The sequence below is a fragment of the Mus musculus genome, chromosome 4 (genome assembly GCF_000001635.26).
Source record: "Mus musculus strain C57BL/6J chromosome 4, GRCm38.p6 C57BL/6J".
In the NCBI taxonomy this organism is placed as follows: domain Eukaryota; kingdom Metazoa; phylum Chordata; class Mammalia; order Rodentia; family Muridae; genus Mus; species Mus musculus.
This window is the reverse complement of record NC_000070.6, coordinates 147,019,558-147,041,581: the sequence shown is the minus strand read 5'-3', so window position 1 is coordinate 147,041,581 and position 22,024 is coordinate 147,019,558. Positions and strand designations below refer to the sequence as shown.

General features: G+C 40.0%; 1 protein-coding gene and 1 pseudogene across 2 annotated transcripts in view; both read right to left on the bottom strand.

The window, feature by feature from the left end:
* Positions 1-22,024, bottom strand: part of Rex2 (reduced expression 2) — an 87,190-nt gene that overhangs the window by 19,218 nt on the left and 45,948 nt on the right. The window contains exons 1-2 of one of the 2 annotated variants that reach the window (NM_001177767.1): positions 19,582-19,732; positions 18,127-18,220 (exon numbers count right to left, since the gene is read on the bottom strand). The exons of the other annotated variant lie outside the window; for it this stretch is intronic. The gene's annotated coding sequence lies outside the window, so the exon portion shown is untranslated. Of the gene's footprint in view, positions 1-18,126; positions 18,221-19,581; positions 19,733-22,024 lie in introns of those variants that run through there. 2 annotated transcript variants of the gene reach the window in all.
* Positions 139-963, bottom strand: Gm13153 (predicted gene 13153; annotated as a pseudogene).

The window sequence follows — 22,024 nt, the reverse complement described above, 5'->3', positions numbered from 1 at the left end:
GCTTTAAATTTCCATGTCAATTTACAACCCCCAGACTGTACCAGGCAAGGTTAGTGGCTATTGAAAATACCACCAGGACAGGGCTATCTAAAGACACATTCGGTAGTGTGTTAACTACACAAAAAAAGACACTGTACCGTTTAAAAACAAATCTTACACAGCCTTACATTTCAATTTTTTTCCTTAAAAGGAGTGAGTTGTGTACAGGGGGTTAAATGCTTTATAGACAAGAAAATAAAACTGCTAAAACCAACTTATTCATCATCATCTTCTTCTTCATCTAACTCTTCTTCCTCTTCCTCCTCCTCCTCCACCTCATCTTCCTCTTCATCCTCCTCATCTTCCTCTTCTTTTGCTTGCTCTTTTCAGCCTTGACCACCCCCATTTTCACTGCATCAGGTTTTCCTTTAGCTCTGTAGGCAGCAATATCCTTCTCACATTTCTCCTTCAGTTTGGCAGCCTTCTTCTTGTATGGCTGCTTGTCACACACTGCAGTGTTGTTCCACATCTCTCTTAGTCTCTTTGCAACATCACAAATGGATAAGCCAGGATACTCACCTTTGATTTTGAGGCAGTACTCAGAATGGAACAAGAAGAAGGCTGAAGGAGGCCTGTTGGGTGCATTGGGGTCCTTGAACTTCTTTTTGGTCTCCCCATGGGGGAGATGTAGGTTTTCATTTCTCTTTCATAACGAGCCTTGTCAGCCTTCCCCATATCTTCAAATTTCCCCTTTTCTTTAGCAGTCATGGTCTCCCACCTCTCTGAGCACTTCTTAGAGAACTCTGAAAAGTTGAAGAAGCATCCAGGTGCTTCTTCTTGTGCTACACCCAAAAGGTTTGCAAAAAGAATGCATATGAGGACATTTTGCCTCTCAGCTTCTTAGGATCTTTTTTGCCCACATTTAGTTGATTTTCCTCTGCAAAGAACAGAGTTGCCCAGTGTCCTTCTGGCTCTCGCTTTCCCATGAAGTGTTTTTTATATTTTCAGAATTTCACTGTACGCCATCTAACACAAAATTAATTCATACACAGCATGCACATATGAACAAAGTTTGATAAGGAATCCTGGTAATGAATACAAAACTGGGCATAGAGACTCAGGATTTGATTCCCTACACTCTGGAGACAGAGGCAGAGCTTGAGGATCCTCGACGTTCCTCAGGAGAGATTCTTTTTTAAGTCCCTCAAGACTTTGAGGGCAAAGAGACTCTACAAGCACAACCCAAAATGTCTGTGCTTGAGGTTATGTTTCATCTCTAACTCTGTGCAGACTAGGAAATTCACCAAACCAATTTTACACAGCACACCCAGACCTATTCTTCCCACTCAGGCTCAAGCAGACTTCCAAATAGCTGCCCGGATGTTCGAGGCCTGCTCTACAACAATGCATGTTTGCTACCTGCATAGAACAGAACTGGACTTAGTAAGAAGCTGTAACCAAGTTCCTGTCCACCATCTCAGATTTTCAATGATTAAACATAACATCTCATATGGATATCCCTGCCAACTGACCTAATGCCACACAGCAAAAGGAAACTGAGAGGCTGGAACTAAAACAATTTGACAATGGTGATAGAATTTACCTACCCCAAATCAAAAATGCAATACCATTGCTCATGACAAGAAGAATGATGAAACAAATTCGAGACAGAACAAAAAGTACAATTTGAACACCATTCAATGAGGTCAACGGACATAAAGAGGAAACAAGCACAGGAACTCAAAGAGGACAGGAACTAACTGAATGAAATACAAGAGAACCCCTGCAAGTGGCTAAGGAAATAATTTTGATAATGCAGGATGTTGACATTGCATCCAGACATCTAAGGAATCCTCAATCTGAATGAAATGAGAAATGAACTCTAAGCCGGATGGTAACTCAATGGAGGGCCAATTCACAAAGATAGAGCATGCAGAAGACAAACATCAATGTTCCAATGGAAGCTGAAGGAGCTAGCTCAATCAAGTAAGTCCTAGATGACACAAATGAACAAAATTCTTGTTGCATGTTAGCAGAAATATTAAAAGATAAATGTTTGATTCAAGCATAATACAGTGGAGGAAGGTCTTTCATCTTAGCACTGTGGGTGCTCAGGCAGGCAAATTTATGTGAACTAGAAGCCATTCCTGTATCTATATCAGGATACATGAGAGTTAAGTCTGCAGAGTGAGATTCTGTCTCACAAACAAACAAACAAAAAAAACAAACCAAACAGGAAACCCAAACGAGAAATTAAAGTTATATTTACTATGTTGATATCAAAACTGGCTAAAATGTGAAAGAATGTTAGAAGACTGCCGATATAGTTCTGAATGAGTATGTCTCACTTTTGAAGTTGGAACCCCAGTTGGTCACAATGTTTTTAAAAATTTAGCTATGGAACCTTACTGAATAAAGAATGAAACTGGTGGTAGGCTCTGAGAAAAACAGTAGACCAAAGCCACCTTAGTGACTCTCTTTTCCTCCTTAGTGACTGGAGGTGAGGATGTGATCTCTCAGCTGTCTATTTCAAAAACATGGTTATTTGCTGTCAGGCCTCCTTACCATGGTGGATAGTTATCCTCTGGAAGCATTACCCAAAGTGGTCTTTTTCTTCTATTACTTTCCTTGATCATAGTGCTTTAGGAACGCATCAGACGAAAATATAGAAAAACATATTATGATTGGATTTAAGGTTCCCTTTCAGAGGAAAACAAATCATGTCATATTCTGGAAGCTAATCAAGAACAGAATATACGTTAGGTCATAAGAATTATGAGGCCATTTTAAGAAATGATATCATCTAAAATCATCATAGTGTATATTATGTCTTCTTGTTTTAGGAAGGAGTAGGTGACATAATGGCCTCACAGTCAGCAAATACTGAGACATAATAAAGTATACATGTGAGGTCTGGATGCAGGAATATCTTTAAGAACACTTTATAGATATCTTTAAGAACAGTTTTTAATAACAATATTGATCACAGTATCACATTTCAGATTATAAATGATGGTGGCTAAAAAAATCTACAACTGTCAGCTTTGATCAAATGTGGACCCTGTATCTATCCTGTATGCAGTTGGGTGTCAACAGCTAGACTCTAGTCTAAAATGCTCAGTTGAGATCCTAAGGCCTATATACAATGCTGTATCCTTTCTAGACCAAAGAAATAGAGTAGGGAGTAAAAATTCAAGGATTACTTAAAAGAAATAATTTTCTTTGTATCTAAGCAAATAAAAACTGTAAAATCAGAGTATAAAACCACCATTAGAAGCAAGACATAGAATAAAATACCTTGTGATCCAATTCCATAAGCATATTTTCATGAAGAATTGAAATATGTATTGAACAATTAATTTGAGGATATTTAGTAAAATAAATAGAAAAATTAAGCCGGTTGTGGTGGCTCGCACCTTTAATCCCAATACTCAGGAGGCAGAGGCATGCGGATTTCTGAGTTGGAGGCCAGCCTGTTCTACAGAGTGAGTTACAGGACAGCCAGGGCTACACAGAAAACCCTGTCTCAGAAAAAAAAAAAACATTTCATAGCATTAATATCATGTGCCATTTTCTAATACATGACAAAATCAAAACAGATAATAATTTCATAAATTCCACACAGGTTTACCTTCAGAATAGTTAGAAGTATATTTGTAAATAAATGGGTTATGTGACAACACAATGATAATGTAGAGTGTTTTTTTATAATGGAAAGGAACGTTTTAAGTTGTATAAGAATTATACTAATTTGTCATTAATTATGGATACATTATTGTTCATAAATCTATGACTGTCCAACTTAAAGTCTGAGTCTTTTGACTCCAGAAATATTCTTTGATTTATTATTTAAGCTCACTCATCTAACATGATTATAGACTGCAAGGATCAGAACCATTTATGATTCTTTGACTTGATCACTATTCTTATCTTTATTATTTGAGCTCATTCATCTAACATGATTATGGGTGGCACAGATTACTATCATTTCTGATTCTTCCTTCATTTTTTAACAAAAAATAGAACTCAGGGTTATATTCAGGTTCTATCATAAAACTGTAGCAGAGGGGCTGGTGAGATGGCTCAGTGTGTAAGAGCACCCGACTGCTCTTCCAAAGGTCTAGAGTTCAAATCCCAGCAACCACATGGTGGCTCACAACCATCCGTAACGAGATCTGACTCCCTCTTCTGGAGTGTCTGAAGACAGCTAAAGTGTACGAACATATAATGAATAAATAAATTTAAAAAAAAACTGTAGCAGAAATGTAAACCTCTGGGCTGGAGAGATGACTCAGAGGTAAAGGGCACTTGCTGTTCATGAAAAGAAACACAGACTAATTCTTTCTACACACAAAACAAGGTATGATTTTTGTCTGACTCCTGTGTGATGCATTTTGTGATGACTTCTGGGCTCCACTGGTCTCATATAGGCATGCAGGACATAGAAAAATATACAGAAGAACACACCTATAGTTAAATAAAAGTTTAAAAAAATAAATAAAAGTCTGTCTGCAAGGTCTGTCATAGAAATCGAATGGAGTAGGTTCAACAGTATGTGTGATTTCTCAGGTTCAGATGGCTCCTGTAGGCATAAGGCTTGTCCTCCCTGCCTATGTTCTTAGGGAATGTTCTCCCAGCCAAGGTTTATGTCTACATAACCAGAAACAGTAAGATTCCATGAAGCAACAATGTGTCTGTTATTTCTCAGGAAAATGGTAATGCTATGGCCTTGGGAAAGAACTATGAAAACATGAGTTGAAGATTATATAATTTAAAATAAAAGCTATTCTTTAGAGCTTTTCTCTGTGGGACTGTGAAAGGCAGCCTGTGTTCTAATTGAGCAAAGCTTACTTTGGAGACCCAGTAGAAAACTCTACAAGGGATAGAACAGTGAGCTATGTTCCCAGACACAGGTGTCTGACAACACGGAGCCCCACAACTCAATAATCCTGTGACTATCTGTCATATTGACAATGTCCCAAGTCCCTGGCATTCTGGCTAAACTCCACCCTCATAGTTACCTGACAATAGCAAGGTATGCTCCTCCCCACAGTTATGTTGCAACAACTAGATAGGTAACCCAGCCCAGTATAAAAGGGGCTGTTTGGCCCCTCCTCTCTCTCTTAAGCTCTTAAATCTCTTATTCTCATCTCTAGCTCTCCTCCTCCCTATCCTCTCCTCCCTCTCTCCACATGGTCATGGCTGGCTTCTACTTCCCTACTCCTTCCTCTTCCTCTTTTTACAATAAACACCTTAAAACCAGGGACCATCTCTCCACTCATTAAGACCAGCTGTTCTTCAATGATTGGAATAGGGCTGACTCTAAAGAGCCACGTATCACCTCCAGCAGCAAAGCCTCTCAGTGTTTCCAGTCACCAGACCAGACTAAAGACTCTCACATCCTGGGAAACACTTGAGTGCCTTATACCCCTGCTCCCTTCTCCCTTCAGCCCTTGGGATGACCCAGTTACCCCCAGGGCCCTCACTTTGTTCTCAGCTCTTTCACAACATAGAGTGACATCTGGGATGTCCATGACAGAGGACCTGTTGTCTGTGGCCTCTGTGAGGCCCAGAGACCACAAACTGCTCCCTCTCTACCCCTAATGACTGGAAATCCATAGCTTCCCACGGCCAGACACCCACCTGGGCCTCATAGAGAGTGCTGTCCACTTGCCCAGAGCACTGGAGCTCTGGTGGGACATGGGATTCCCTTTAAATTCCCTGCACTCACTGCCCAACATTTCTCAACTATCCAAAATATAAACATGCAATATGATTTGTATAAGGGGCTCGAAGTACCTAAAATTACAGAGGTAGCTACACTAATGAGTCAGTAAAGGGAAAGGCATGGTTTAAAAACAAGGCTCATGGTGTGAGGAATAAAGGAGTACCAGGAAGTGAGAGAGTGATGATCTCAGACAAAATTTGACCCACTTAAGATTCTGGTTTGAGTTTGAAAATGAAGGCAGTTTTCAAAGTCCAAGAAAAGCCTGGAACAGATCAAATTCTAATGAGGAAAATGTTAGATCCAGGTATCATGGGACACATCTTTAACACCAGGATTCAGGAGACAGAGCAAGACACACCTAAGTGTACAAGATCTATCCAGAGAGATATTTCCAGGACAGCCAAACTTAGTCTGTGAAGGAACTGAAAAAACAGAAAGGTAATTTCTCACTTAAAACTAGCCTCTATATCTAGATTTAGCAACCAGAAAGCACACCCAAGCAAACTACATAGGAGCTGCTATGTTTAAAAAACAGTGGACTTCATTTCTTTTTGTAAACGTTACAGGTTACTTCAGAGCAATAGTGATAAAAACTGCATGTACTGATACAGAGACAGACAGATTGATCAATGGAATACAATTGAAGGCCTAGTAATTAAACCACAAACTTACAGACAATTGATCTTTGACAAAGAAGCCAAAAATATATAATGGATAAAAGACAAAATCTTCAATACCTGATGTTGGTCTAACTGGCAGTCTGTATGTGGAAAACTGAAAATAGATACATTTGTATAAACGTGCACAAAGCACAAGTCCAGGTGGATCAAGGACCTTAACATAAAACAAGATAGAATCAATAAAATAGAAGATAAAGTAGAAAAAGAGTCCCAAACTTAATGTCACAGTGAAAAAATTTCCTAGAAAGAATTCTAATGCCTCAGGCTCTATGATCAGGAATGGAAAAATGGGACCTCATGAAACTAGATAGTTTTGTAAGGCAAAGGACATAGTAAATAGGACAAAGTGGCAACCTACAAATTGGGGAAAAAAATCTTCTGTATCCCCACACTTGATAGAAGGCTAATATCCAAAATATGTACAGGACTCAAGAACCTAAACACCAAGAAACCAAACAACCCAATCAAAAAATGGGGTAGATACCTGTCTTAGTCAGGGTTTCTATTCCTGCACAAACATCATGACCAAGAAGCAAGTTGGGGAGGAAAGGGTTTATTTGGCTTACACTTCCATACTGCTGTTCATCACCAAGGAAGTCAGGACTGGAACTCAAGCAGGTCAGGGAGCAGGAGCTGATGCAGAGGCCATGGAGGGATGTTCTGTACTAGCTTGCCTCCCCTGGCTTGCTCAGCCCGCTTTCTTATAGAACCAAGACTACCAGCCCTGAGATGGTCCCACCCACAAGGGCCTTTCCCCCTTGATCACTAATTGAGAAAATGCCTTACAGTTGGATCTCATGGAGGCATTTCCTCAACTGAAGCTCCTTTCTCTGTGATAACTCCAGCTGTGTCAAGTTGACACAAAACTAGCCAGTACAATTGACCCCTTGTCAACTTGACACACAAAAACATCACTACTAAGCCTCAACCCTTACAATCTTATTCATCCCCATTCTAAATAACTTTAAAAGTCCCACAGTCTTTACATATTCTTAAATTTTCAATCTCTTTAAAATATCCATCTCTTTTAAAATCCAAAGTCTTTTTACAATTAAAAGTCTCTTAACTGTGGGCTCCACTAAAACAGTTTCTTTCTTCAAGAGGGAAAATATCAGGACACAGTCACAATCAAAAGCAAAAGTCAATCTCCAACCGTCCAATGTCTGGGATCCAACTCACGATCTTCTGGGCTCCTCCAAGGGCTTGGGTCACTTCTCCAGCCAGGCCCTTTGTAGCACACACGTCATCCTCTAGGCTCCAGATGCCTGTACTCCACTGCTGCTGCTGCTCTTGGTGGTCATCTCATGGTACTGGCATCTCCAAAACACTGCATGACCCCTTCAATCCTGGGCCTTCAATTGCAACTGAGGCTGCACCTTCACCAATGGCCTTCCATGGCCTCTCACAGTGCCGAGCCTCAGCTGCTTTGCGTGACCCCTTCATGCCTTCAAAACCAGTACCACCTGGGTGACCCTTACATATTACCAAGTCCTGCTGCAGCAGGAGTACAACCTTGGCCATCTCTGGAACACAGCCTCTTTGTGCTTTCAGAAAACACTTCCCAGAAGATGTCACCTCAATGATGCTGGTCTCTTCTTAATCACCACTAATTTCTTAGCTCCAGCTAACCAGCATCAATAGTCCCAGTATGCAAAGTTTTTGCTTTAGTAGTTCTGGTATCTTGTTAATCACAACTGATTCTTCAGCCCCAGCTAACCAGAACTACAGAATCTTCACATTCAAAACAGCAATGGCCCTGAAAAGAGTCTTTAATTTTCCCTCTGAAATTTCACAAACCAGACCTCCATCTTCTGCAGTGTTCTCAACATTATCTTCCAAGCTCCTACACAACATCCGACAGAGCTCTTAACAACGGATGGATCTTCAAGCCCAAAGTTCCAAAGTCCTTCCACAGTCCTCCCCAAAACATGGTCAGGTTGTCACAGGAATACCCCACTCTGCTGGTACCAATTTGTCTTAGTCAGGGTTTCTATTCCTGCACAAACATCATGACCAAGAAGCAAGTTGGGGAGGAAAGGGTTTATTTGGCTTACACTTCCATACTGCTGTTCATCACCAAAGGAAGTCAGGACTGGAACTCAAGCAGGTCAGGGAGCAGGAGCTGATGCAGAGGCCATGGAGGGATGTTCTGTACTGGCTTGCCTCCCCTGGCTTGCTCAGCCCGCTTTCTTATAGAACCAAGACTACCAGCCCTGAGATGGTCCCACCCACAAGGGCCTTTCCCCCTTGATCACTAATTGAGAAAATGCCTTACAGTTGGATCTCATGGAGGCATTTCCTCAACTGAAGCTCCTTTCTCTGTGATAACTCCAGCTGTGTCAAGTTGACACAAAACTAGCCAGTACAATACCTAAACAGAGAATTCACAATGAAGCAACTGTGGACTGCTGAGAAACTTCAAAAGAAATGTTCAAAGTCTTTAGTGATCAGAAAAATATAAATCAAAGCAACACTGAGATTCCACCTTACGCCAATCAGAATGGCTAAGATCAAAAACTCAGGTGACAGCACATGCTGGCCAGGATGTGGAGAAAGAGGACCACTCCTCCATTGCTTGTGGAATTGCAAACTGGTCAACCATTCTGGAAATCAATCTGGAGATTCCTAAGAAAATTGGAAATAGATATACCTTAAAACCCAGCTACACCACTCTTGGGCATATACACACTAACAGTTTCTCAGGAATAATCAAATGCTGCACCAAATTCACAAATTTCTTCTGAAAAATCCCACAAAAAATTTGCCCAGAAAACAGTGCAGAACACAGAAAGTAGGGGAATATGGTACAGCCATCACACAAAGCTGACCTTACCTGGGTCCAAAAGCAAATGACCACGAAAACATGCACACAGAAAATAATAAAAGTATGGATGCTACAGGGCAACTTTTAAAAAGTTTCTCTCTAATAGATGCAGAAAGTAAACTCAACTTGATTTCATGACAGAGATTCAAAACTGTTTTAGCAAGTACAAACCAAACAACTCAAGGCATAAACTATGTATCATCAGTGGGAGAAAGCTCACTGATAGATATATATCAATATATCTATGAAAGGCCTAGGGCAAAATGTCACAGTGGATCACTATGAAAGCTCTGAAGAATGTGGAACAGAAGGAACATTACTGAGTCTAATGAGGATAATAGCCAACATCGTAAACCTATCACTACACACACTGAAGACAGCTGTCATCATTCTACTCTACTCAGAAGACAGACAAGGATGTGCAAAGCCTCCACACTAACTTATCTCAGTGCAGCAATGCTTGCAAAGAGCAAGTAAGACTTAGAATATTTTAATGTTCAAATAAGGATACAAGGAAGGCACATATTCTCACATTACAAGAAACATAATACTTCAACTCAAGAGCTGGCAATATCCCCAGAGAATAATTCAATCTGATAATATATTTAATAAGCTACAGAAAAATACAAGAAAAATATGACTTGGTTTTATACATTCCTAAAGAATAATCTGAGAAGTCAGAAGACCATTCAGTGTCTAAAGGATCTTGGATATACTGGTTTTGCATACAAACTGCTAAAAGGGGCTCTGTAGGCTGATGGGTGTAAGGTGTCATTAATGGTTCTCCCTAGATGCTGACCCTTGTGCTGTAATACCATCCTGTCTGACAATGTATGTCGACCAGTGTAGTAGTGACAAGTGGGTAAAGAAACTTTACTGCTTTGAATTGAGGTCAGCCTACAAAGGAAATACAGACATAGCACTGGAAGCTGGTCAAAAGTCACTCTAAATATCACAGGCCCAAAAGTGAATTTTAACTGACACACTGTTATATGTAGAAATACAGAAATACATTTAAATTGTTGGTGCTTTCAGCCTAAGTCAAACAAACATGAATTGTAGAGGGAAACTGCCAATTCAGAGAGAGCTGAATAAAAAGCCAGCAGTGGGGAAAAGGCAACACTGTAAAAGAAGGAGGAAGTGGAGTTATGGAAATCCATGCTGTCATATACCATGGAACATGGAATTATGAATATACAACAGCATGGATACCCATTCAAAACCTTCCTAAGAACATACATGAAACACAAGGATAGGATGAAAACATGAATAACAAGGGATGGGACAGGGAAAGAAGAGATGTTACTTGCCAAGCACTCTGGGGCACCGTCATGTGCGAAGGCCATTCACCTGAAAACACAAGCACTAGGGGATTTAGAGATCACAGATTAAAGTGAACTCTAGGAGCTTTGTAATATCTGCAACACCAAAGAAACCAGATAATGAAGATCCTCTAACAGAATGTTTCTCTGTGAATATTCTAACAATTGTAATATGCATGAAAGAAATGAATATAATCCCTAATTCATGAGATAGAAAATTTACTGACAACAGGAATTTCTGTAAAACAGAAATCGAAGATGCAGGGAAAAATACAATGCTGTCATAAATTTACAATACTCAAAACTTGAAACCCTGGGCATTTGTAGACAGCATCAAGAGTGTAATAAAAAATGGGCATAGGAATACATGAATTTTCAGGGAGTACTGAAGACATTTTTCAAAGTATGTCACTTTATGATTCTTACCTTGACATACAGGGTGAGTATCGTCATTTCTACCAGCAACAGATCATAAATTCCTGCTCCAGTGACAGATGTTGTACTTTAAATTCAAAAGTAAGTAATACATAAAATAAATGTGTGTCCTGGGATTGTTTTGTCTAATTGTATAATAGGAAAAGCACATCTTCCATTTCATGGAGACTGAACAAGAGCTCATTCTAGAATGGGAAGAATAACCCTTGGGTTTACCTACTTCCACCATGAAGTCAATATGAACACTAGGGCTTCGACTTTAAATCTTGCAACTGACATTTCCTCAAATACACACCTGATCCAGAATAGACACAATTCCAAACGCTTGAGCCTTCCAGTCAAAGTTTACTATCACTTGTTTCATCACATCTGTTTTACAGTAGATAAACTCAAATAGCAACATGCAGTGTGCAAACATTGGGACTCTTGAGTACTAGAAGGCCATAGCATTGTAGCCTAGCATTCCCTAGGAAAGTCTCTCAGATATTGGATTCCTGTACTCTCTGGTGTATCTGCCTATTGTCACATCTAAGTGCTGTAACAATGTTTATCTCTTTCCAGATGTCTTGTCCTAGCCCTTACCATCAAAAGAGGTGATATTATATTAGCATACAGTAGTACTAAATATTTATCCATAGCTTAAAATCAGGAGAGCATGGAATCATATTTTTCAAGTCCTGAGAGAAAATAACTGGCAACTGTAATGTTAAATTCAGAAAAGTGGCTACAAGTATTGACAGTGTAAAACATATATTTGAACTTAGTATATATAAGTTTAGACACCTTTTTACTCAAAAACCTACATAGAAAATAATCTAATAAAAATATGCACAAAAGAATAAGACATAAAATTTTCATGAGAACGTCGGGAATAACACATCTTTTTTGTGAAGAATGAATGAATATAAGAAAAGTAGGAAATATTCCTCATGTCCTACATAGTAAAGCTCTCTCTCATACAAAGAATGGAGACAATAGGAACCATATTTTTGCCACTTACAATGCCCGCAAACCTAGATTGCAAATGCTAAGGAATACAGTCTCGCAAAGAACAGATTTTCTTTTTTTTTTTTTTTCATTTTTTATTAGGTATTTTCCTCATTTACAACAGATTTTCATTGACCAATCATCAAAGAAGTTCACAATGAAAATGTTGGTAGAAGGCAGAATAGATAGCACAGCTATCTACATAATGAAGACTATTATTTGTGAATCTTGGTTTACAGTTCAGGAAGAAATTCTGCCAAACTAAATTATTGTGTAGGGATATTCAAGCCTGTTCTGACTTAGGGTGTGGTTCAGCACAAGGCACACAGCTTTCCTCACTGTGGTTGAATACAAGCAAGCCTTTAGGATTTGCTTTAATCCCAAACAACGAAAGTACATTTACTAAGTAGAAGGAGGTGCACATGTTTGAAAGTGTTGTCTAATTGAATAGCAGAAAATGTGAAATATCAGAGAAAGATCTTAGAGAACAGGATATGCCCAACACTCCTGAGGTGAGAGAGGAAGGGGGAAGCTACTTAAGAAAGAGAAAGACAGTACAGGAAGAAGAGAATGGTAAAGGAATACAGTAGAGTGCATGGGCAGCAGTACAGTACACTTGAGAGAGTAGAGCCACAGAGAGGGAGAAGGACACAGTTTTACTGGGAGAGTTTTACAGAGTCAGATTGAAGAGGGAACATGCTAGGCACGGGCAAAGACAGAATGAGCAGGAGAAAGAGAAGGAGCCAGAAGATTTAAAAAAAGATTGCTACAGTTAATTTAAGGCCAAGCAGAGCAATTTAGTGTCTGAGAACCAGGCTGAATGAGTCAGCTTGGAAAGTAGTTTGAGCCTGAACAGCTGAAATGAACCATCCAGGTAAGAGTTGAAATGAGGCTGGGCAGTGGTGGTGCATGCCTTTAATCCCAGCACTTTTCTCAGTTCCAGGCCAACCTGGTCTGCAGAGTGAGTTCCAGGGCAGCCAGAACTCTACACAGAGAAACCATGTCAGGAAAACCAAAAAAATAAAATATTTTTAAAAAAGGAGTTGAAATAAACAAACAAGAAAGGGGGAGTTTAATCAGCAGGAAATCTCAGAGGCTGAAAACACTCTAGGACTAAATAAGATTATTTAGAGGCTAGAGGCTTACAGGACTAGGCCATGATAATTAGACAGAGGCAGTCAGCCTCCCAGACAATAATTATAATAGGAGAATAAAGGTTAGTTTTACAGTCCTGTGGAAAATCTAATACCACTCACTATAAAAGCTTTCTAGAATGTAAAAAGAGAAGAAACACACCTCAGAAAACAAATGGAAAGAGACTTGAAACTAAACCAAACGGTCCAGACAAGGCAGGAAAGAGATTATTCCATCCTTTTTTTTTTCAATTTTTATTTGATAATTTCTTCATTTGCATTTCAAATGTTAACCACTTTCCTACTTTCCTCTCCAAAAATCCCCTATCCTATTGCCCCACCCCTGCTAACCAACCCACCCTCTCTGGCTTCCTGGCCCTGGTGTTTTATTCTGGCATAGAACTTTCACAAGACGAAGGGCCTCTCCTCTCATTGATGACAGACTAGGCCATCATCACCTACATATGTAGCTAGAGCCATGAGTCCCACCATGTGTTTTCGTTGGTTGTTGGTTTAGTCTCAAGGAGCTCTAGGTATACCGGTTAGTTCATATTTTTGTTCCTACTATGGGGCTGTAATCCCCTTCAGCTCTTTGGGTAATTTCTCTAGCTCTTTCACTGGGGACCCTGTGCACTGTCCAATGGATGACTGTGAGCACCCACTTCTGTATTTGTCAGGCACTTATAGAGCCTCTCAGGAGACAGTTATATCAGCCTCCTGTCAGCAAGCTCTTGTTGGTATCCACAATAAAATAAGGCCAAATTCAACAAACTGCATCAGTGTGAACACAATTCAAGGACTTAAACTCGTGTAGACTGGACCGAAGATGTGATTCAGAGAGCAAGTGCATCTTCTGGAGAAGAACAACTCAGATCAGACCATCCACTCTGTCAACAAATATTGTAGATGGACTCTCTGATGGTAGCATTCAGAGTCCAGAAACTGCTATGCAAACTGGGGCAGGAGGCAGAGCTATCAATGGCCATACCCAGATTTGTATCCTGTGTGCTACAATTTCAATCTGCCAGGCAAGGCATGGCCGCCAGTATCATAGTGGCAAGGCTATCTGTGGGTAACAAAAGGCTTTCCTGTTCAAGCTGAGGCCAGCTCCTCAGGAAAAGCATACATAGACTAAACAGAGATTCTGGCTAAAATCCAATAAAGAAGGTCACAGGCCCTGGGAGCGAATCCAAGACTGACATTTGCTTCCTGTGTAAATGGCCCTTTTCAAACACATTAACTGATGCTGTTTTCAGTCTGGGTAAAAGAAACTTTGATTTCAATGGGCAACAGCAATTTCCCAGCATCAAAATTAATTAAATATTGACATGAAGTGACAGCTGACAGCACTACCTACCATGGGAAATCCATATCATCACATCTAATATTCTTAGTGAAATCTTTCAGAATCATTAATGAAACAGAAGCAGGCAAAACCAAATTCATGTCCTCTCTGTACTGGCAGGTGAGCCCCACCCCACCCCTTTTCAAAGCTGCTAACACACCTGGATCCTTCAATAGAGTCTCCTTAGCCTTTACCATCTAGGGCTCTTAGATTTGATTTATATTTATGCAGATTTGGCTGAGAAAATGAAGACCTGAAAATGGGAAAATCATTCAAAAAAACCTGGACCTTTTCATGTGACAAAAATGAAAGATGCCAACACCAGGTGAAAGGATAAACATGAAGGAAAGAGAAGATGTCATGAGAATGTCTCTTTTTCCCTGAGGATTTCAGTTTACTCTTGAGTCAGTCACACAGTTAACACACAGAGAGTCCTTTTCCCAGAATCACTGAGAAACAAGGAAGAATGTAAGAAAACTATTGTGACACGCAGGATCCAAACTGTTGAACTTCTCCAACAAGAGATTGCTGAAAAAAACCCTGAATGCAGGGTCTAAGCATTACCACACCTGCAAGAAGTCCACAGTGCAGCACTCAACAAACCATGAATGTGTATGGGCAAAGTGCTTTTCATGAAACAAGGAGTCATTTTTCTTAAGAAAGTGAGCAATCATAATTATTTCAAAGGTGCTGTTTAATTTTGTCCTAATCCATAGTAAGTTTTCTATTTATAAAAATATCTTAGCCTAGAGTCATCCTTTCACAGCATGCTGGGCAGAACCTTGGAGGATTAGAAGAATTCAGGAGGAAAGGCTAACTGGGGTAACTATTAACATACCAATGAAGACAGGGATTGGGATGGTGCTTTCTTGGCTCCTGGTTAACTCTTGGCCTGACCTCTATTCTCCTTCTCATCTTCAATTCCCTTCCCCCCATCTAATGAACTGGTTCAGTCTGGACCCAAAGAGATAACTCTGAATGCTTTCTCCCTTATGCTGAAATACCAAAAGTTAACCCCACCACAAGCCCAAGAACCAGGTATCTTCTTGCAGCTCTGCAGGTTGCATGTCTTAGGAAAATAATAAGGCCTCACAGAAAATGACAAGGGCATATAAAACCAGCTGTAGGAAGTGACCAAAGTCTATCTCTTGGTCAAGATGTAATATTTTAAAAAGCTTTCCAACATTGTAGAATTTTTTTTCTCTGACGACATTAAGGGTTAACAGAACCTACTATATATCTTCTCGTTAGTTGTTCATTGCTGCAAACCTGTTTTCATGCTTCAATGAAACCTAAGGTGTAACATTAATAACTAAGACTATGAAGCCACATCTCTGGATGCTGTATTTACATCAATGACTACATATAACTCAGTGTGAAACTAACGGAGACTATAACTTTGTTAGGTTAATGTGAATATATACAGCCATATGATGGTGCTTTATAACGTAAATTTTCTAATTCAATCAAATCTTCACCAATTCCCCATATGACAAATATCTACAAAGCTCTCTCAGGATGCCTACTCAGTTCCCTGGAGAAAGGGAAATGAAATGGCAAATGAAGGAACAGGGGAGTTAAGAAAGCAGGAACGAATTTTAATTACAGTTGCTTTATAAAGGCTTTTGCAAAGACAAACCTCCTGGTATACAAACTCCAGATGCAGCCAAGGATCTACAAGGATACTTTAGAAAAATATTCTGGCAACCATAAAATTGATTAAAACATCATCATGAACCAAAATCACAGGATCTCAAACTTCCTGACAATGGTAAGATATCCACAACAGATTGTGAGAGTAGCGACAGAAAATGCACCCCTGCTCCACGTGCCTGCCCTGCTCCTGCCCATTTCCTAGTACAACAGCTCCTCTGACCTGGAAGGCAACAGGACCAGCTGCTGAATGTCCTAGGAGGCCAGCAAGGAAATTTTCAGGTTCTGCAAATACTAGGCACTAGTCTTCCTCCAGGACATCCTGACCACAAGGCAGCCAAGGTACAAGGAGAATGCTGAAAAGGCAGAACTTCCTGTCATTTCTGCCTGGGTCCTCAGAGCCCCTCCTTCTGGACCCGCCCAATATTCAGCAGCTTCCTGCAATTCTTCTAAGCCCACCTACTTCAGGACCTTTTAATTAATTAGCTTCCCAGCTCTTCACAGCAATTTTTATTGTTTTGGATTTTTAATTGCTTGCTTACTTAATTCATTGATTGATTGGTTGATTCTTCGTTTTAATTTTGTCTTTTTCTTAAACTTATTTAATCATGCATGAAGCCCACCCTCCCCAACTCTGTTGGGGAACCACTCCTCCAACTCTGTTGCAGTTTCACACAACTTCTCTGGAATTTCTCTGCACAGCTTCCCCACAATGTTGCTGCCATACTAGACCAGAGCTGGATGTACTAGGACACTGCACGTGGGTTCTGAGAGTTTTACAGAATCAGACTGAAGAGAGAACATGCTAGGAACAGGTAAAGACAGAATGAGCAGGAGAAAGAGAAGGAGCCAGAAGATGAGAAAAGATTTCTACAGTTAATTTAAGGCCAAGTGGAAAAATTCAGTGTCTGAGAGAAGAACTCAGCTCAGAGAGGAGTTTGAGCTGGAAAAACTGAATTGAATCAGCCAGGTAAGCATTGAGAAGGAATAAGAAGGTGGGGGGAGGGGGGGCTTATTCAGCAGCAAATTTCAGAAGCTGAAAACACAACAGGCCTAGATAATACTGTATGGAGAGTAGAAGCTTACATGACTAGGCCTAGGTTAATAGATGTAGGCAGGAATCCTCCCAAATTATGCTGACAATAGGAGAATGAAACTTACTTATACAGCCCTGTGGCAAAAAGTAGACACTGCTCAGTATGAAAGCTCTCAAGGATAGAAGAGAAGAAACATACCTCAGAAATAAGGCAAACAGATTCAAAACTAAAGCAACCAGTACAGAGAAGGTCAAAAATAATTATTCTACTCTAATGGGGATTAATGCAACACAGAACATCAATTAAGAACACAGGTCAAGGACAGGAAAACATTTAGAGTGGATAGAATAGGTGATTCAGAAAGCAAATAGACCTTCTGGAGAAAGCCACCTCATATCAGACCATTCACTCTCAACAGACATCTTAGACACCCCGGTGGGAACTTCCATAGTGAAAAAAATTGCTAGGCAAATTGGGGCAGGAAGCAGAGTTATCAATGTCTATACTCAGGTTTGCAATCTGCTTGCTCCAATCTGAATCTGCCAAAATGGAAATTTTTATGATACTGGCAAGAATATCTGTGGGTAACAGGTTTTCTCTTTCAAGCTCCACAGGAAACAAAAATCCATAGATTACAGTGAAAATCTGCCTAAAAAATACGATAAGTAAGGTCACAGGCCCTAGGAGGGAATCTACTGCTGACATTTGCTTTATGTATAAATTGCCCTTATAACAACCATAGCCTGATGTTGCTTTCAATCTGGATAAAAGAAACTTTGATTTCAATGAGCAACAGCAATTTCCCAGGATCAAAATTAATTAAATATTGACATCAAGTGACAGCTGACAGCACTTCCTTCCATGGTAAATCCATATCATCACTTCTAATATTATTCTTTTCCAGAATCATTAAGGAAATAGAATCTGGGAAAATCAAATTCATGTCCTCTTTCTACTCACAGGTGAGCCCAACTCCACCCATTGTTCAATACCTCTAACATACCTGTATCCTTTGTGAGAGTCTCCTTGACCTTTAACCTTCTAGTGCTCTTAGTGTTGATTTACAGTTACGGAGAGTTGACTGAGCATATGGAGACCTGAAAATGGGTAAATATTGTTTAGAATGAACATGAAACTGTTCATGGAACAAAAATGAAAGATGTCAATACCCGAGAAAAGGATAAACATGAAGAGAAGTTATCAAGAGAATGCCTATTTTTCTGAGTATTTCAGTTTACCCTAAAGATGTGAGAGTCAGTCACACAGTTAACACACATAGAGTCTTTTTCCAAGCAATACAGAAGAGGAGGACAGAAGACTGGAAGAAAATTATTCTGATCCAGAATCCAGACAGTAATTCAGTAAGTAAGTGTTCAAAATTATTCAAAAGATGCTGTCTAATTTTGTCTTAATCCATAGTAAAAGCCGGTAGTGCACTCCTTTAATCCCAGCACTTGGGAGGCAGAGGTAGGCGGATTTCTGAATTCGAGGCCAGCCTGGTGAGTTCCAGGACAACCAGGGCTAAACAGAGAAACCCTGTCTCAAAAAAAACAAAAACCAAACACAAACAAACAAAAAAAATCCATAGAAAAATTTCCACTTATTAAAATATCTACTCCTGAAATCATCACCGCACAGCATGGTGGGCTGAACCTTGGAAAAATTCAAAGAAATTCAGGAAGAATGGCTACCAGGGGTACCTGTTAACATATCAATGAAGTCATAGTTGGATAGGTACTTTCTTGGCTGCTGGTGATCTCTTGACCTGCCCCTCTATCCTCCATCACATCCTCAATTCCCCTCCCACCACATGATGGCCCGGTTCAGTCTGGACCCAACCAGATATCTCTTCATTCCTTCAACCTCAGAGTAAAATGCCAAAAATTAACCTCACCACCAGCACAAGAACCAGGTATCTTCTTGAAGTGCTGCAGGTTGCATGTCTTAGGAAAATAATAAAGCCTCATAGGAAACTACAATGGCCTATAAAATGCCTGTAGCATGTGACCAAAGTCTATCTCTTGGTCAGGATGTATTATTTGATAAAGCTGGTCCACATGGAGAAATTGGTTTTTCTCTGGGGACACTCAGGGTTAACAGAACCTACTATATATCTTCAAGTCTGATAATCTGTCTCACACACATTCTCTATGAATGATTATTATTCACCTGACTGCATTTTCTTTTCAGGGTCCCCTTCCCCTTCCCCTTTCCCTTCCGGTATTCCAGAAAGAGCCAAGGATCCAGAGAGGGCCAAGGATCTACTGGGTTGTTTTAGAAAAATATTCTGGCAACCATAAAATCAATTAAAACATAAACTCAATTCACAGGAACTCAAACTTCCTGATAATGGTAAGATATCCATAACAGAATTGTAAGAGTAGCAACAGAAAACGCACCCCTGCTCCACATGCCTGCCCTGCTCCTACCCGTTTCTCAGCCCAACAACTCCTCTGACCTGGAAGGCGACAGGACCAGCTGCTGAATGTCCTAGGAGGCCAGCACAGCAACTGCAGCTTAAGGAAGTTTTCAGGTTCCGCAAATACTAGGCACTAGTCTCCTTCCATGGCTTCCTGACCACGAGGCAGCCGAGATACATCGAAAATGATGGGATGGCGGAACTTCCAGTCACTTCCTCTTGGTTCCTCAGAGCCACTCCTTCTGGACCCGCCCAATACTCACCAGCTTCCTGCCATTCATCTAAGCCCCCCTACTTCAGGACTTTTTACTTAATTAGCTTCCCAGTTCTTCAGAGCAATTTTTGTTGGTTTGGATTTTTGCTTCCTTGCTTGCTTGCATATTTAATTTATTGATTGATTTTTTGATTGACTGATTGATTCTTTGTTTTTTTTTTGTTTATTTATTTATTTATTATATGTAAGTACACTGTAGCTGTCTTCAGACACTCCAGAAGAGGGAGTCAGATCTTGTTACAGATGGTTGTGAGCCACCATGTGGTTGCTGGGATTTGAACTCCAGACCTTCGGAAGAGCAGTCGGGTGCTCTTACCCACTGAGCCATCTCACCAGCCCTGATTCTTTGTTTTTATTTTGTCTTTTTCTTAAACTTATCTAATGAAGCAGGAGGCCCACCCTCCCCATCAGGAACCACTCCTCCAACTCTGTTGTGGAAACACAACTTCTCAGGACCTACTCTGCTCAGCTTCCTACAAGGTTGCTGCCAGACTAGACCAGAACTGAATGTAGTAGGACACTGCACCTGGGTTCTGAATCCTTCAGATACAATGGATCCTGCCTAACTTCTCACATTGGGAGTCTAGACTCCTGGGCTAAAAATGCACACAATTAAGCAATCCCTCTGAATTCTGGTGCTCAATACCCAAAACAAAGTAAAACTAAGATTAAATGTCTTTGGCTCAAACTATCAACTATGTATGTATCTTATAAAGAGAGCAATTTACATGATATCCTAGGTAAAGAATAGAAAATCCAGAGTCATGATAAAAGAGATCAAAGTGTGTAAGCCACATATGTCAATTGATAGAGGACAGGAACAAAATGATTCGTGGGCAAGAGAATAATAGCAAAAGCCTGAAGGAAAGGAGGACAACATAGGATATAAAAATTTTGTTCAATATGTGCTTAGAAATAAACAAGGAAAAGAGCCTGAAAAGAAAATGCAGTAAGGCGAATAATAATAACTCATAGAGAACGTGTGAGACACAGATTATTAGACTTGGACAAAAGGTAGAGGAGCTGGATACCTTAGTCAAAGAAAATGATGAATTAAAGTGATGTTAGGTTTAGGCACAATATTATTTACTGCTTGGAGGGTGAGGCAATTAAGAAAAATTCCTTTGAAAAAGTGTCTAGATTTTTGGCAAAAGAAAGAAAGAATAAAGAAAGGAAAGAAGGAAGGAAGGAAGGAAAGAAGGAAGGAAGGAAGGAAGGAAGGAAGGAAGGAAGGAAGGAAGGAAGGAAGGAAGGAAGGAAGGAAGGAAGGAAGGAAGGAAGAAAACAGAGACCTACAATACATACTGCACTGTTTAGCCATTTGTTCATAGAAGATTCCCTGATTGTGCTCTATAATACTCTATGTACATCCATGCATATCTTCATAAGCTGGGGAAAGGAGACTCGAGAATTACCCAAGTCACCTTAGAGAATATGGCATGAAGTCAACTCTTTTAATGAAAGTAATGAGTTCCAGGATTCTCTTGTGACCTCTGAGGTTCAAATCCTGTTGTGATGACGGTGAGAGTTAAAATGGATTCTAGGCCAGCATGGAAGTGAGAGCTCAGAAGCACAAGCCCAGACCTGATGGTCTTTCTTTACAGAACAGGGTTCTGAGCCCACGGACACCTTTAAGAATGCAGGGCTACTTGTTACCCATTGTGGTGAGTTTTATATTTTCCCATATTGTGTTTATGCAAAAAAAAAATAGGAAAATTAGGTCACAAGTTAATTGATTGTGCATATGTGAACATATTAAACTTAGTTAATTTAACTAAGTGTGAGTCCAAAGTTGAATTCTCTACTTTCTCTTATCTGAGCCTTCCATCCTGCGTGTCTATTCAGTTAATTTAAATCTGTAACATGCTGAATACTGCCTTGTGCATCTCTCTCTACATGTGTGTCTGCCTTCTGTCTCCCTGTTTGTGTCTATCTGTGTACTCTGTATGTATGTCTGTTGGCTTTTGTATCTCCATTGCTGGTCTTAAGAAAGACCTTTGCAATATTTTTGGGAACACCAAGAAAACCCCATTACATGGAGAAGGAATGGTATAGTATACAGAAATCTTTAACAGAGTTTTAAAAAGGATGAGGTAACTGGCTCCAAGTGATCAAGACAACAAGCATTTACAGACATCACTGTTTATCAATCAGTACACATAATAGTATATTCATTTTAGAAGGTTGCACTGAGCCTCTGCATTTCAT